This window comes from Lissotriton helveticus, chromosome 10, assembly GCF_964261635.1.
Source record: "Lissotriton helveticus chromosome 10, aLisHel1.1, whole genome shotgun sequence".
Taxonomy (NCBI): domain Eukaryota; kingdom Metazoa; phylum Chordata; class Amphibia; order Caudata; family Salamandridae; genus Lissotriton; species Lissotriton helveticus.
The window spans coordinates 751,802,281-751,819,992 of NC_136071.1; positions in this window are offsets into that span (position 1 = coordinate 751,802,281).

Sequence of the window (17,712 nt, forward strand, 5' to 3'; positions counted from 1 at the left end):
GCCGTACCCCAGTGATCATGCGGGGTACGTGCCGTACACCCAGCGTACATGGGGTACGCACCGTACCCCATGTACGGTGGGTGTACGGCACGTACCCCATGTACGCTGGGTGTACGGCACATACCCCGCATGATCACTGGGGTACGGCGCGTACCCCTGCGATCATGGGGGGTACGCGCCATACGGTGTGTAGGTGATCGTGCGCTTTTCCGTACGAATCGACGTGTACCGTACGAATCGCGTCCTGGTCGGCCGATCGGGATCGGAATCGTCCGGTCGTACGGCGTACGTACGAGTCGTACGGAAACGGCTCCGGATACGATTCGTACGGACGGGGATTTTACCGGATCGGAATCGACCCCTATATGTACATACAGACAACTAAACATATCCTTTTAAGCACAACTTCTGGTACTGCAAGGAGTCTCCACTTCAAATATTATCTTAGTTTCATTTCATCCCTCTTAATGACAAAAAAGTTCAGATTTTCATAAATCATTCATTTTATTAGTGTTTCATCTCCACAGTATGATAAACTTTCAGGTGTTTAACCACTTCATTCTTTAAATTTAATTATTCACAGATGGCTTTAGAAACCCGTACTCCCTGATCCTCAATGCATTTCAGGCTTGAGTGGTTTTTAGTCAGGAGGAAAGTGTACTAAAACCAGAGGAAAATAAAAACACAAATAAATATCTTACAGGTAGTACATTTCAACAATAATTTCCAATAGTAAACTTAGAATAGCACATAAATTAGATAATCAAAATCCATGCTTAGTATCAAAAGCATTTGCTTATTTCTTTCATACTAGCATTATTTCTAATCATCAACTTAAATCAATATGACATAAATCAATATGTACGTAAATCAAGTGCTATCCTAGAACCGAGAGTATGTGTCCATGAAGGGCGCCTAATATCCAAAAATGCTGTATAAATATAAGCTCATTTTCATAATAGTAACTGGTTAATAATCAATAATGAAGCATTCTTAAAACACGGTTCTCTTTAAACATTGTGTTAATGCCCTGGTCCAACTTCACAAGTGCAAAACTAATCAAGAGATGTAAACCATATAGAAAAATATGGTTATGTGAGAACAGAGTTTCGACTAATGGCTAGACCAATATCAACCCCTGTTGTAAAACTGCACATGCATGTAAGCAAGCGGTAAACCCTCCCATTCCCGGGACAGTGAGGCTTACCCAGGGGTACCCCTAATTTCACTTACCCCAGCTAGTAGGCTTCAAGTTATCTCCTCAAACTCCAGTGTCCAAATACATACTTCTTGCTAGGAGACCTTGCTACATTCCGGCTCTCTCTCGATAGAAATAGGACTAGCCTCATGTGTGTGAAGTATCAAAAAGGGTAAACAGACATAATATCGATTCCAAAATATCGTTTGGACAAAATATCGAGTAAAAAATATAGACTAGCCCAAATATCGACCAGACATAATATAGACCACAAAAATATCGAGTAATATCGATAATAATAGCCAAAATATCGAATCAAAAATATAGACTAGACATAATATCGACTAGATAGAAAATAAGGTAAGTTTTTTATATTTTTTAATAATTGTGTAATATAAATCTGTAGCGGGTTGTGGGTTTATAGGGGAATAGGGTGGGAAGTAATTTAATTATAATTAATTATTCATGTAATGTAATTTTAATTATTAATTAATTAATAAATGTTAATTAATTAAAATCTAATTGGTAATTAATTATAATAGAATAATTGATAAATAATTAATTTTTTGTGTATTATTTTCAGTAGCGGGTTGTGGGTTTATTGGGGAATAGGGTGGGAAGTAATTTAATTATAATTAATTAAATATGCACAATAATAATTATTGTTAATTAATTATTAATTAATACATAATTGTAAAATAATTGGTCATTAATATTAATTGATTAATTGATAAAAAAAAGTTTTTTAGTACATTGTTTTATATAGCGGGTTGTGGGTTTATAGGGGAATAGGGTGGGAGGTAATTTAATTATAAATAATTAATTATGTAATGTAATTATAATTGTTAAATAATTAATAATTGCTAATTAAATAAAATATAATTGGTAATTAATTATAATTGATTAATTGATAAAAAATTAATTTTTAGTAAATAATTTTCGGTAGTGGGTTGTGGGTTTATACGGGAATAGGGTGGGAAGAAATTTAATTATAAATAATTAAATATGTAAATTAATTATAACTGTTAATTAATTATTAATTGTTAATTAAATAAAATATAATTGGTAATACAAAATAATTGGTATTGGTAATTAATTTTAATTGCTATTTATATTTCTATTAATTAAATATATATATAGGAAGTATTTACTTTCCCTACTGTTGCACCCATTGGAGTGGGAATAGTAAATTTTAATCCCTACGCTATCCAGCGCTTTCCCTACTGTTGCACCCACTGGAGTGGGAATAGTCATTTTTACCTCTACGCTATCCAGTGCTTTCCCTACTGTTGCACTCTTTGGAGTGGGAATAGTAATTTTAACCCATATGCTATCCAGCGTTTTCCCTACTGTTGCACACACTGGAGTGGGAATAGTAATTTTTACCCCTACGCTATCCAGCGCTTTCCCTACTGTTCCACCCACTGGAGTGGGAATAGTAATTTTTACCCCCACGCTATCCAACGCTTTCCCTACTGTTGCACCCACTGGAGTGGGAATAGTCATTTTTACCCCTATGCTATCCAACGCTTTCCCTACTCTTGCACCCACTGGAGGGGGAATAGTAATTTTTTCCCCTACGCTGTCCAATGCTTTCCCTACTGTTGCACCCACTGGAGTGGGAATAGTAATTTTTACCCCTACGCTATCCAACGCTTTCCCTACTCTTGCACCCACTGGATTGGGAATAGTAATTTTTACCCCTACGCTGTCCAACGCTTTCCCTACTGATGCACCCACTGGAGTGGGAATAGTAATTTTTACCCCTACGCTATCCAACGCTTTCCCTACTCTTGCACCCACTGGAGTGGGAATAGTAATTTTTACCCCTACGCTATCCAACGATCTCCCTAATGTAGCACCCACTGGAGTGGTTACATTAAATTTAAACCTTTTGCTATGCTACGGTAAATTTATTATATATGTTTTATTAATTAATATGTATTTACATATATATGTATTAATTTTTTTATATATATTTTTTAAAGTTACATTAATTATTTAATAATGTTACATGTATTTAATAATGTTACTAATGTTTGTATTAAATATATTTATTAATATATTAGTTGTAATTTAATTTAAAGGCATATAAATATGTATATATATATATATATATATATATATATATGTATTATATTTTTTATATTTTTTTAAAAGTTACATTAAATATTTAATAATGTTACATTTCTTTAATAATTTTAATAATGTTTATATTAAATATATTTATTAATATAATACTTTTCAAATTATTTTAAAGGCATATAAAAAAAACGATATTTTGACAGTCTATATTTTTAACACTCGATATTTTAAACTCGATATTTTTGTACTTACCTTTGTAAAGATAGGAACTCGATATTATGTCCCTCGATAGTTTTTCCGCGATATTTTAGGTACTCGATATTTTGGTAGTCGATATAATTTCAGTGATCCATCAAAAAGTACTGGCCTTATTGTTTTCTGTTTGGCACTATTCAATTGGTTTTTTATGAGTACACATGTTCCTTTCAAAATACACACATTCATTTTAGGATGTCTTGAACTGATTTACGTAGAGACATCAATACTGTCAATCAGCAGCTTTTTCATATTTGGATTTATTGATGATTAGAAATAAGGCTGATATTAAAGAAATAAGCATATGCTTTTGATACAAAGCATAGAACTTGATTTTTGTATTTATGTGCTAATCTAATTTTACGATTGGAAATTATTGTTGAAATGTGCTATGTACAAGATATTTAATTGTGTTATTTTTTCCTTCTGATTTTAGTACATTTCCTCCTCACTAAAAGCCCTTCAAGCCTGAAATGCATTGGGGATCGGAGTAGCACGGGATTGTAAACCCATCTGTTAATGATGTAATTTAAGGAAGGAAGTGGTTAAACACCAGGAAGTTTGTCATACTGTGGAAATTAAATACTAATAAAAGGAATGATTTATGAAAATCTGAACTATTTGGGTATTAAGACGGATAAAAGGAAACTAAGATAATATTTATTAGGAAAGTGGAGACTCCTCGAGTACCTAAAGGGAACACGTGTAGTTGTCTTTATGAGTACTTGGTGTTCTTTATTAACATAGGATAATGTAATCATTTATTTAGAATGATGTGCTCTGAACAGAAACTAAACCATCTGACCTTGATCTGCATTCCTAGTAACAAAATTCAAAGGTTGACATATGTGATTCTTCTTTACAAGAAAAAATAAAGTCAAATACAAAGGGGCTGATTCCGATTTGGGAAAAACCGCTCCGAATAGCCGTTCGGAGTGTTTTTCCCTTAAGAACCGTACCCTGCAACGTCCCCCGTACGTACGACGAAAGGAGCCGTACTCCGTACGAGTCGTACAGAGACCGTACGACTCTAATCTCCGTACAATTCTCCCTTGGTACCCGCTGTACGCGACATCTGTACGGTTCGCGGCTGGTTTTTACGACCCAGCAAGTACGATACGTGTCGGGTACGCACTGTACTACCCTTTTTCTACGGGAGCTGAAAACAGCCGTAAAAGCAGAGTTCGCGCCGAAACAGGTACGGAATGCCCCCCCCCCCCCCGGTACGGTGCGTGCCCCCATGAGCACCGGGGTACGGTGCGTACCCCTGTGATCATGGTGTGTATGCACCATGTACGATGGGTGTGCGCACCGTACCCCATGTACGCTGGTATGATGCATGTATGATGCATACACCCAGCGTACATGGGGTACGGTGCATACACCCCATGATCGCAGGAGTACACACCGTGCCCCTGCGATCATGTGCTTTTCCGTACGACTCACCCTTACCTGACGTGGACCGTACGAATCGCGTCCTCATACCCTGGTCTGGATCGCGCTCGTCGGGTTGTACGGCATGTGTACGAGTCGTACGGCATGTGTAAGAGTTAAGAGTTGTGCGGTTCACGGTTTCAGCCTTGCAATACGTACGGATCGCGACGATTCGGACGGATTCACGGAATACGAATCGTACTACGTGACTCGGACGGATGGGTACGATTCGTACGGAGAGGGCTCCGGATACAAATCGTACGGACGTTTTTTTTCCCGTATCGGAATCGATCACAAAGTGTCTTCAAGAATTATTTGGCATTAGATACACAATTAGTTTATCTCTGTGCTCATTTTAGGCAAGTTATGGTATAGTGGATGCATTTACATATGTTGCAAACACTATATTGTCAAGGGTACATAAGGTAGTCCCCATTACACTCAGTTACTCTTCCTAAGCACATTCAGTAGATTGGTACAATATGTAGATCCCAGACAGGCCTTCCTTAACACAGTTTACTTCTACTCACAACCTCTCCTAAAGGCAATACACCCTTCTCTTTAATCAAACCTCTCCTTATTGCCTAAAAATAGAACGTCATCTTTTAATCATTGTGTCATGTCTAAAAAGAACTCAAGCATTACAAACTGCCCCAAATAGGAGAGAAGGAAGAAAGCAGTGAATGTGATGAGGAAGAGAAACACAAGGGGCTTAACTCACAAAGGTAAACTTACTGTTTTGTGTAAGTTCACAATTATTTTTTTCACAAAGGTATTTCACATATCTTTTAGACTACAGAGTCTTTGCATATAAAAAGATAGAATAGTTTAGTTCTTTATCCCTGATGTGGATTACCGTAACTTATACAACCATGATACCTCTTCTTTTATTTCCTGTTAAAACCTACCTTGGAGGTTCATCTTAAAACACCTATCAAAGCTTATGAACTATTTCTAATAGAACATTAAAATGACTGATCGTTAACACTGCAGCATCTGTGAATGTTAATATCTAAGCCTTCAGGTGCCCTCAAAACAATGCTGCAGCAAATTCAGATCTAAACTCTCATTGTCACTTTTGTAAATCATAGTTTAAACATTATCACACACATTGAAGCAGCTTCTAATGTCACTTCATATAAAATATTTACTATTGAGCACTTTCTGACCCATTCAGGCGGCTGTGATCCACCTTGTTAAACATATGTTAGTAGAACTAATAACTGTTTCACAATCTAGAAACTAACAACTTCAGAATTTCCATAGGTCTCATGACTAGGGTGTGGGAAACTCCTGGCGACTTTGTGACCAATAGGGTAAAAGGTCCCATGGGTCAATGTATCCATGTTTGCAGCATATGCTGCGTGCCCTACTGCAAACAATCACACAGTGTCCCTCTCTACTTAAATCCAAGATGGCAGAATCTTTTATCTCCTATGCAGAGCTCCTGCATCCATCTCAGAGGTGAGGGCAGGGAAATAAGCAACACCTCTTCTATCATCATTCTAAACCAGATCTGTGGGCGGCAGCTTCTCTAGCACTGGGATTGGTGCCTGGCTTACTGAAGGAAGAAAGAAGGGCCCTGACCAGGTGTCAGCCAACGTTTGCCTGTGACAAAGTAGACCTCTTTGAAATGAATTAACTTTCTGGGTGCAGCCCAGATGCTCATCCTTTGAGAGGAACAAAACACCTCCCCACACCCAAGGCCTTTGTCTCAGCTCAGGGGGCAAGTTCACACCTCATTAAGGAGGCTATTCAGTTGTGAGGTGGCAGTTGAAGCACATGCAAATGGGCCTGTAGAAGCTTTAGGCAATGAAAAGGTACCTTTCTAAAAGTACTTTCCCCCAAATATTTATGATATTTCTGTGAACTGGGCTTGTTATAAGTATTTCAGAAAGTCTAAAAATGAAATGTCTAGGTGTTTCCTAGCTAGGGATAACATTATTAAATGTATTAGTGTATCTAAATGCTTCCCTGTAGAACAGCCAACCTCACTACAATGAAAATTGCTTTCAGGGCATTTTCAAAGTAAGAACATGTTTAGTATCAAATGTTTACATGTCCGACATTTAAATATCATACAGCCTGCCTTATGGGTTACATAATGGTGGTTCATTAATATTTAAAAGAGAGCTTAAGGTCTGTCTAAAGGGTTTATTTTAACTGGTTGTCTTTGAAGTGATATTACTGTTTTGATACTGAATAGCCATGTTACAGTGAGTAGGCATGCAGTCATGTTTACACTATCACTGTAGTGGATGGCACACATAATGCTGCAGTCCACTTGTGACATTTAACTTACAGGCCCACGGTACACTTTGCGCTATATACTAACAACTTGTAGGTACTTTATATATGCCAACTAGGGGCATGCCAACTTCATCATATTGAAAGGGTAAGCACATGCTATTTATCAATGTTTAGCAGGGATAAAGTGAGCAGAATACCACAGCCAGCTAAAACAGTGAAGGCACAAATCTGGGGGGTCCACACCAAACAAAATATGGTAATTTTCCTAATTCCCCAAAAGAAAACACCAGAGGTATTTGGATTTGGATTTAGTATTTATTAAGTGATGTACTTTAAAGCTTCATGACACTAAAAGGCAATACCACTGGCTAATGGGCTAAATGAAAATAAGAGAACAGTTGGGTAACTGACCAGATTTCATTGGGTAGATTATTTCATTCTCTGGCAGCTATCACTGTAAATTTTATGTCTCTGAAAGCCTTAGTTCGAGCTTTGAGGATGTATAGTGTTCATGTGCCTCATAATCGTAAAGGTCTAGCTAATGCATAAAGAACATGTAACCTTTAAGAAACAGCAGCTCTATACCATGGAGAACATTTGTGTGGTATTACCATGGCATTTAAATAAATGTGAATCCTTATCGGCAGCCAGTGTATCTGACTTAGGATGGACAAGGTGTGCTGAAAATGTAAACTGACCATTATCAAATGGCCAGCAGCATTCCACACCACTTCAAACAGTTTCAAAGACTTTTCTGCCATCCCCAAGTTACAAGATTTTCGGGAGCCAAGATCTGACAGAGCTAGTGCTCGAATCACAGACACATAGTAAGTGGCAGAATCTGTTTTAGATATCAGAAAAAAGTTGGGCTACCGGTGCTACCTTATGTGCCAAGGACAGCCCTGCATCGAGATGGACAACTAAAAGGCACACTGTCATGGTGGGGGTTAGATAGAGGCCAGCGATTGCTGCCTACGCATAAGGATCGACTTAACAGATGTTATATCTGGTGAACAGAGGCTTGGTCTTCACCAGGATTAACCTCAAAAGGTTGTTATATATCCATTGTATGACTACTATGAACTAATTTAGAATATTAAGCTGAGGTGATGATGGGTACAATTTTAGTATAAGCTACGTGTCATCTGCATGTATATTAAATTACACATCCAGTTTATGTAACAACACTCCTAGCAGGGCCATATAAACAACAAAAAGTACAGCATCAAAATTGCCTCCTAGAGAACACCTCAGCAAGTAGACCTCAGTTCACCTGTAAATGATTACATGAATGTGTCTTTTGAACATGCTGAAAGGAGTACACAAAATCATTGCGATGCCAGTGGGTCACAGGCAGTTTCTTTAGTCTCTGCATCAGTATAGAATGATCAATGGTTTTGAGGGTGTTGTTGGTTCTCTCTCTCTCTCTCTCTCTGGAAACTGATACAGCAAGTGGAACCATTTCAAAGTGGAGGAAGTGGGATTAATCTCTCTATCTATTACAACGGTCATTGCATGAAGGGATGGAATATAATGAAAAATTCACTGTGTTGTCCACAAGGGCAGTGGGTAAATCTTCTTGAGAATGAGGGGGACAATATATCAATAATATGTTAATCTGAGCAAGCCATTGGCCATACTGACATGGCAATATGTCTTAGTTAAATAGAAAATGTAGATTTTCCAAATGATTTGATGGGCAGAAAATCAGGATTTAATTAAAGACACAGAGGCTAATATTAAGCAATATTTCCTTTATTGCCACCACTCAGCAGCATATTAAAAGTTTCTAGACTTAAGAACTTAGAACATTCAAAACATTCCGAATAGCATTAAACCCTCCAGCAACCAACCCACTTCCTTCTTTTATAGAACTGCGAACTTAGGAAGTAAGAACTTGTCATAAAATTATTTTAAAATATGCAATAACCTCTTGAAAATCAAAACTACAACAAAGGAAACATCCCACGATGATCTCCGAGTCCTCTTAGACTTGACAAGCTGTAAAAAGACAAAAACAACATCAGTGCAGGGTAAAAAACCTGGGAGGGATAATATTAGCCTCTGTGTCTTTTATAAAATTCAGATTTTCTGCCCATCAAGGCTGTGGAAAATCTACATATCATGTCAAGACCTGGAGGCTATTATTATGCAAGTTTAAAGCTTATTAATCAAACATGTAGCAGCATTATCAATTGGTTTGAAATAAAAACGTCTGAACACACTGTCAGAAGACCATCAGAACTATGAAGAATGTCGTACAGATTTCTCCCAACCAAACAAGCTTTCGAAGCAGCAGCACCTCTCACAGAATGCGCTCCAAACACACTCACATCCACCCAACACCTCACCAACATTTCCTTCACCCATCTCGCCAAAGTGGGAGAAGAGACCGCTTTGTGAGGATGCCTAAAAGAGATCAACAACTGATCAGCACCAGAGGACCTAGCAAGCAAAGTTCTCTTTTTCATACCACACACAACTTCCTTTTCTCATCAAAATAAGGCTAAAAAATTGTAGACAAGTTCGTCTTAGTCCTCTGTCTAATATTGAAACAAATCCCCTCTGCAGTATAAGATCTAAAAGACAGCTCCAATGCCTTCACATCAGAAACCCTGCGGTAAGAAATCAGACACAACAATGTGGTCAATTCAATCAATAAATCTCTCAAACTTAAATAACAATTATCACTCCAGGAATCCATGAATAACAACACACTTGAAACATCCCAAAGAACCGAAAACCTTGACCCTGGGGTGTTAGCAATTCTAATGCTTCTCAACAACCTCTTTACCAAAATGTCCTGACCATTCAAAAAAGATTAATTAATACATGACCCACAGAAATTAGGGATCTGTACAAATTCACAGTCCTACAAGCTAGACCTTTAGTAAATAAATCAGATAAAAAGTTCAATACCTGAACTAAATCCGCTGAAACAGGATCCAAACACCTTTCAATATGTCAGCAACTCCACTTTCCACTGGCCAATCTATAAGCCTTCCTTGTTCCTGGGGCCCATGACTCCTCAATAGGTTTTGAAGCTTCATTAAAAAGTCCTGGCTTTTCCCAAACTCTTCTGAAAGTTTCCAAGCCACTAACTGAAGCTGTCCCGCATCCACCAGACTGTGAACCTTCCCTTGAGGGCCATGAAAAACAGGCAACAAAACTGGAAGAACTTTATTTATCTTCAACATTATCAGGTTCCAAGCTTGTGAGGTCCAAAACTGAGTTACAACGACCACTGTCTCCTTCTATTTGCGAAACATCCCTGAAACCTCGCTTATCACGGCAAAAGGTGGAAATGCGTAAACATGGAGATTCCTCCAATCTTGCAGGAAAGCACCTATCCCTGCTGCATACGGGTCCGGACGCCAACTGAAACATCTCTCCACCTGACAATTTATCCTGTTTCCAAAAAGATCTACTTGAAATGGACCCCATAAACGATTTAACCTCCTGAACACGCCTCTGACCAGCATCCAATCGCTGGAGTCCTTGAAATTCCTCGAGAACCAATCTGCAAGCGAGTTTGACAAACCTGGAATATGTCCTGCCATAACAGACAGACCTCTCTCCAAACAATATTCCCAAAATATTTTTGCAATATCCACCAGGCCCTCCGATCGCGGACCACCCAACCTGTTGATGTAATGAACCGTCGACACATTGTCCATTCTTAAAATCATAGAACATTTCACAGTTGTTTCTGCAAAACATGTTATTGCAAAAGATCCTGCCAACAACTCTAAACAATTTATATGCAAACTCTTTTCCTGATCTGTCCAACGAGCACCAGTTCTCAGCAATCCACAACTTGCACTCCAACCTTCCAAGCTGGCATCTGATTCTATAATAAGATCTGCATTCTCTCCAAAAATAGCACACCCATTCCAAGCCTCCATGTTTCTGAACCACCAATTCAATTCCTGTCTCGCTTCCAAAGAAAGACAAACTTTTTCTGAGTACCTCGAACCATTTCTCAATGACTCGTTTTCAACCTTTGTAAGGCCCGGTAATGCAAGGGCCCCAGAAAAATAACTTGAATAGTAGAAGAGAGCAGGCCAACAATGTGGCCTAACATTCTCAATGGAACACAATCTAACTTCAGAGTATTCCTTATCTCCTTCAATATTCTCTTCATTTTTCTTTTGGTAACCTCAAAGAGCCTTTCACAGTGTCTATCACAAAACCCAAGAATTGTATTTTCTGATTTAGCACAAATTGAGACTTTGTTCTGTTCACAACAAAACCCAAAAATTCCAACAGTCTCACCGCCAGATTTGTGTGGTGAATCAAATCTGACTTGTTCTGATCCATAATCAATATGTCAACTAGATAAATAATCAAACAAACGCCCCCCTGTATCAGATAGGCTGCCACAGTGCGTAGAACATTTGTAAAGCACCAAGGTGCTGAGGAAAGACCGAAAGGTAGACACACAAACTTCCACAAACTCTCCTTCCACCGGAATCTCAAATACTTCTGATGTTCCTCCCAAATAGGAAGCGTCAGATACACATCCTTTCCATCTAAACGAGTCATCCAGTCTCCCTTCTGTAACACATCCTTCAACAAATGCATCCCTTGCATCTTGAAATGATGGTACCCAACCCAATCGTTCAGATCTCTCAAATTTATTACTGGATGCATACCCTTCTCTTTTTTCTCGACCAGAAATATATTTCTCACAAAACCCTTTGTTAAGTCCAACTCTGTCACCATTGCCCCTTTTGCAATTAAATCCTGAATCTATAAATATATTAATTTTTCTTGATCCTTTTGAAAGACTAACCTTCTTGGCAAATTTTTTTGCACCGGAAAAGCAATAAACTCTATTCAAAAACCCCAAACAGTCTCCAATACCCAAGGATCCCTTGTAATTACCAACCAATTTTGCTGAAATTGGGCAACACTGCCACCCAATTTTAAGAGGATAACTGAAAGGCCTTGACTTACCAACTGAGCATTTGCCTCTCCTTTCCCCACAAAAGTATCTTCCACGAGATGTATTCCTCTGCGGGAAGTAACCACAGCCATGGTAGGATAGTTGTCCTCGAAATCTTCTGTGTCCTCTAAAAAAGGAGCCTCTAGTGATGCCATGACCACTGCTGGGGAACCGACTCCTCATTCGCCTAGCTGAGCCAAAAACATGTTCCTGAAAAATGTTCTTAATATCCTTTTGGGATTTCTGCAGGAAACTAAAAGCACCAACATATCTTTAGAGCTCCTTCATAAAAGCATCACCAAATAAAAGCCCATTAGCCAAAGGCCCCTCTTCTTTCCCTGCTAATTCTGCCAATTTAGAGTCGATCTTTACCAAAATGCCTTTCCGTCTCTCAATAGATAAGGTCATATTGGCATTACCCAAAACACAATTAGCTCTCTGAATCCATTGGCGAATCTCCTCTACATCCACATTTTTCTTAATCACATAAGCCTCCTCAGCCAAGTCAAAGACCTTAATCAAAGGTCCTACAACATCCAATAGCCTGTCTTGGCAAAATCTCAATCCTTTATCCAGACCACGTCCCCCTTTAGCAATAAAAGCAATAATCTTTGCGTCCAAATCTGGAGTCGCAACCACCTTATTGTCAACCGAAGGTCTAGGACATTCAGATCTCAATCTGCTTCACACCTCTTTAGGAATATCCCTTCTGATCCAGTACTCAATATACTGAGGTACATGCCCAGAGGGAAACCCTGTGGGTGATAAAGGATTTTTAATCAGGAGAGGGTCAAGCATTGACTGACAAAAAAGATCCAAAATCGATCCATCATCCTTTTCAAAATTTCCTTTTTTCACCAATGCCTTATCTGAAAAAACCTCCTCCTCTGAATCAAAATCCGAGGAGCAACTGAGTTCCACCGTCGCACTCCCAGAGGACTTATCACAAATTACAACCTTGTGCTTACAATCCTTTAATTTATTACCAGTACCATTTTCGCCCATTATTGGATGCCCTCAGCATCATCCATATGGCTGTCTCATACATGTTCAACCTTTGTAGATTTCATTCTTTTTAGGACAAGCTATCAGAATAATTTCAAATTGCCAATTAAGAATGTTCCTTAAATGCCAAAAAAAAAACCACACATCAATAGACTTAAGTCAATCAAAATACTCCAGATAAATTGTCAATTTCAAACTAAGTGCTAAATAAGCAGATCGATATGTGTGCTGAACTAACCGGCTCAGATTTTGTTGAAGAATGCAACTCCGCTTTGCCTAGCGACGCGCTGATAAATTACTTCAGATACAAACGTTCTGAAGTGAGCGTCTGCTACGGCAATACCAAAGTCTCAACACTCCTCAAAAGATGTAGATCACGCACAAATGCACCAGCGTACGCTGATACGGCACCAAAGACCCATGCGGAAACCACTAAGAAAGAGAGCTCCGTGAGGAAGGCATACATGGCTGGAATCCAAGACAAAGACAGTGAGCGTGCCTGCTAGTCCCCATGGACATGTCTTATCGAACCTCACCGTTTAGAATATCGATTAAGGCTTGTGCGGACAAGATCCACAAAATTATTTTCTGAGGCCAATTAAAATAATAATTTTCTGTCTACCAACATGAGCGCCAACAAATATTCAGACACATGTTCACACATAAAAGGTAAGCTTGTAAATATGGTGTTAAATTCGAATTTAACCAAACTGACATAAATTCACACCGTAAAAAACACATAGAAGGATTACCAAATGAACCAAATCAGATCAAAAACAGCACACTCAAAAGGGCACATTCCCAACATCATTCATTACATTATTTTTATAAATGAAATAAATGTACTTACCTCTGTGAGCATCAGCAATAAAAGAAGGAAATGGACTGGTTTCTCGGGGGGGGGGGGTATGCTATTCTGAATGTTTTGAATGTTCTAAGTTCTTAAGTCTAGAAACTTTGAATATGCTGCTGAGTGGTGGAAATAAAGGAAATATTGCATAATATTAGCCTCTGGGTCTTGCCATAAAATCCTATTTGTACTTTTTAAGAGCTAGTGATTACTTTAAAATAATAGCTATCCACAAAACCTGTTTTAGCTGCACAGTCTTGTAGAAGAATTGAGTAGTTTGGAGGTACCAGTTTGTCAAGCAGTGGGTCTGAGTATGCTTTAGGCCGGGTTTCAGTGAGACAGCAATTATCTAAACATAAGGCATATTAAAGATCTGAAAACTCATGCTGATGTTTGGTCACTGAGCTGACATTGCAAAGAAGCATTTTTAGCCTAAAATTGTACCAGGATCATGATTTAAAATCACTGGCTACTTAATGGAGGCTGATGGTGGTTGGCCTCTTTTCAAGATGTTTGTGAGAAATGGGGGAATCATAAAGTTAGTGCAATAGAGGTTTAATATGTCAGCCTGCTTTGAGGATAATGGGCTATAAAAGGTCTCACCTGGCTGTGAGCAGCTTAAGTAGATTAGAGCACAGTGACAGGTGGTGGACGGACTTGCCTTCAGCATCTTCACCATGCCACTAGCTCAGAAATGCAGCTCTTGCCTCTAAATAAGTCTGGGGAGGGTGACACATGAAGAACTAGTGTGTACCTCCCAAGACCACAGTAACCAGAGATGCATACTGCCCATTGGCCAACTTAGGAAAAGCAATCCGACCATTAGGCAAATATGACTACAGAAACAGAGTGTAGTAAATAACCTAGAGCAACATGTACAACTGATTTCAGTGGTCACAAACAGAGAATTGGGCCTTTTGCGACCGCTAAAGTGTCTTTTGCAATGTACTTCTACCGACTTGATAAATAGGGTGTGCGAGTCAGTATTAGGGAGGGGAATTTCAAGGGTGTCCCTTCCTAATAGCGAGTCGCTGGGGCATGTATGAAGTTTTGCAAATGGAATGCGGTCGCACAACATTCACATTTTGCCAACTCTATGAAGGAGGTGGCAACCCATTTAATAATGGGAAGAGTTCCCCAAGGGACCCCTTCCCCTTTGTGAATGTGGGCTCCAACATTCTTTAAGAGCAGGCAGTGGTCCCATGGATCACTGCTTGCTTTTAATAAATGAAAAGGAAACTTTCAATGTTTCTTTTTTAAATGCAGCACGTTTTCCTTTCAGGAAAATGGGCTGCATTTCAACAAAAACAAATTGCTTTATTTAAAAAAGCAATCACAGACATGGTGGTCTGCTGACTCCAAAAGGCCACCAGCCCTGTGATTACAGGCAGGCGCTGTGCGTCCATTGGGGCATGGGGGGCATAGCCCCCCGCCCGCAGCTCCCTCGGCATCTTTGAACTTAAGTAAACTGAATCAGTTTACTTAAGTTTAAAGACGCCGAGGGAGAACTGACAATCATGTCAGTCAGCATGATGTCGGACCGCCCACCCCTTCAGAGTCTGAAGGGGGTGGGCGGTCTGGCGTCATGTTGACTGACATGATTGTCACCAGGGGCAACAGGCAGCACCACAAGTGCGCATGAGTGGGGACAGAGGGTGAATTTTTAGCCCGTGCCCAGTCATGCGCACATCTGTTTTCACTAGTTTGCGCATGCCCATTAGGAGCACTTCGTGCCCTAAGCCAATCCTGGCGCTGCTGGTAGCACCAGGATTGGCTGAGAGACGCTGCCAGTCCACTCCAGGGCTGTTCGTAAAGGCGCCAAGCCAGGGGAGCAGAGGTGGCACGGACCGGCTGTAAGGTAAGTTTTACTTTTCATTTTTAATTCCCTGGCTGGCACCCACCCCCGCGTGAAGCCCATACACCCCCCCCGCGCAAGCCACGACTGTATCTAGTTTTTAGAAGTGCTCAAAGTTTTAATTCCACACCCATGTTTTTGTTGTTGATTTGTAATCCAAATATGTGTGAGGTTTTGGTTTGCTAGTATTTGTCTGTAAGGCTGCCTTCTGTGCAGGAACCAGTCCGTGTACATGGTTCCACTGTAGCAGTTGTTGCTGGTGTGTATACAGCAGAGTTCCAGCGCAGCCTCAATGTAGCTGACCGTATGATCTTGAGTAAGTACAAGGGTCCTGCAGAACAATCTGCATTGGAGGCGGCTGAACCTAGGCATTGCAGTCAGTGACAGGCATGTATGTATGTAGGACCACCAGATGGATATGGTGCTGTAATGGTGATGGTTTCCTCCTCTTTCCCTTGTCACAGTGATAGCTGGTGGAAGCAAAGCCACTAGGCCCCAGACGAAAGTCTTTCTACCATGTCACTCACTTATTTTTTTTTAATCATTCCCATTGCTTTCAGTTGACTTTATTTTATTTAAAAATGTGAGGTTTGGTCCTTGCGACTGGCGAGGCCTTGCAGTAATGTACACACTGTTTATGTCTGTTGAAGTTTTCACACTTGTGACAAACGCCCATTACTGTCCCTGGATTATGAAGATAGGTGACCAAAAAACACATTTGAATTTGTAAAGCGTTATCAAATGACCCCAGGTTAGCTGAAATGCTGAGCTCTCTTCTTGTAAGTACAGCTCCTATGGGAAGGTGCTGCCACTCCAATCTAGATCCTTACTGTGCTAAATCCATGCTGGTGGGTACGGACATCACATGTATGTGGGTACTTGTACAGTACAAACCAACTTCTAACACCCAGGATCTGGAACAGCTTCCTGAATCCACCAGGAACGACCTGACCCTGTCCCAGTTTATGAGCGCTGAGGATACGCCTCTGGGAAGAACAAGATCACAGGAGCAGTGGCAGCCCACCCAGAGGAGCCGACGCCGGGGCTCAAACCTGTTTTCCCAGCTCCAAAGTCAGCAGCTCTGACCGTGAGGCCACAACCTCTTCCCTGAGGTAAGGCAATGTGAATTAGGTGAATGAGTGGGAGTATATAGTTTAATGAGAATGTATGATTGAGTGTGTGAATATGTGTGAGTTAGTAAGTAAACAGCAAATGGTTGAGTGTGTGGATGGGAGTATATATTTCAGTGGGGAAATGAGTGTGTATGAATGGATATATGCGAGTTGAAGAGAATTTGTGCTGAACATACGCTGGAAATATTTGTGATGTTTTGAAGGGATTCTGGTCTGTCTCTGGCCTCTTGACTCTTAGTTGGGTACGATGGCTCATTGGACTAATGCATCCACTAAGCCTTCTGACAAGGCTGATGATCTGTATTTGTGAGTCCACGGTTTGAGCTCCGGCGCTCCACTCAGACCTTTATCCTCTTAAGGTTGATGAAAAAGAAAAGTATTGAGTTGTGTAAAAATGAACATCGGTGTCCAACCTCTCTTCCCATTCAAACTATCTGAGAAAATTAAGCATCAGGTTTGCTCGCTATGCTCAATTGGGTGGTGCGATGCTGTGTATGGACTTCCGGCTCACCACTTTTTGCATCCACCAGCCGCCACTGCCATTCTTAATAGGTGACAAATTGTGACCTGCTTTATGAATATTGATGAGGCAGGTCAACTGCGAAAATATTGGAATCACATACAATGTCTGTTGTACATTGTATTTTGGAAGACTAAGACTAGGGAAAAAGCTAGGTGGTCTGAATGTGGCGGACCTGA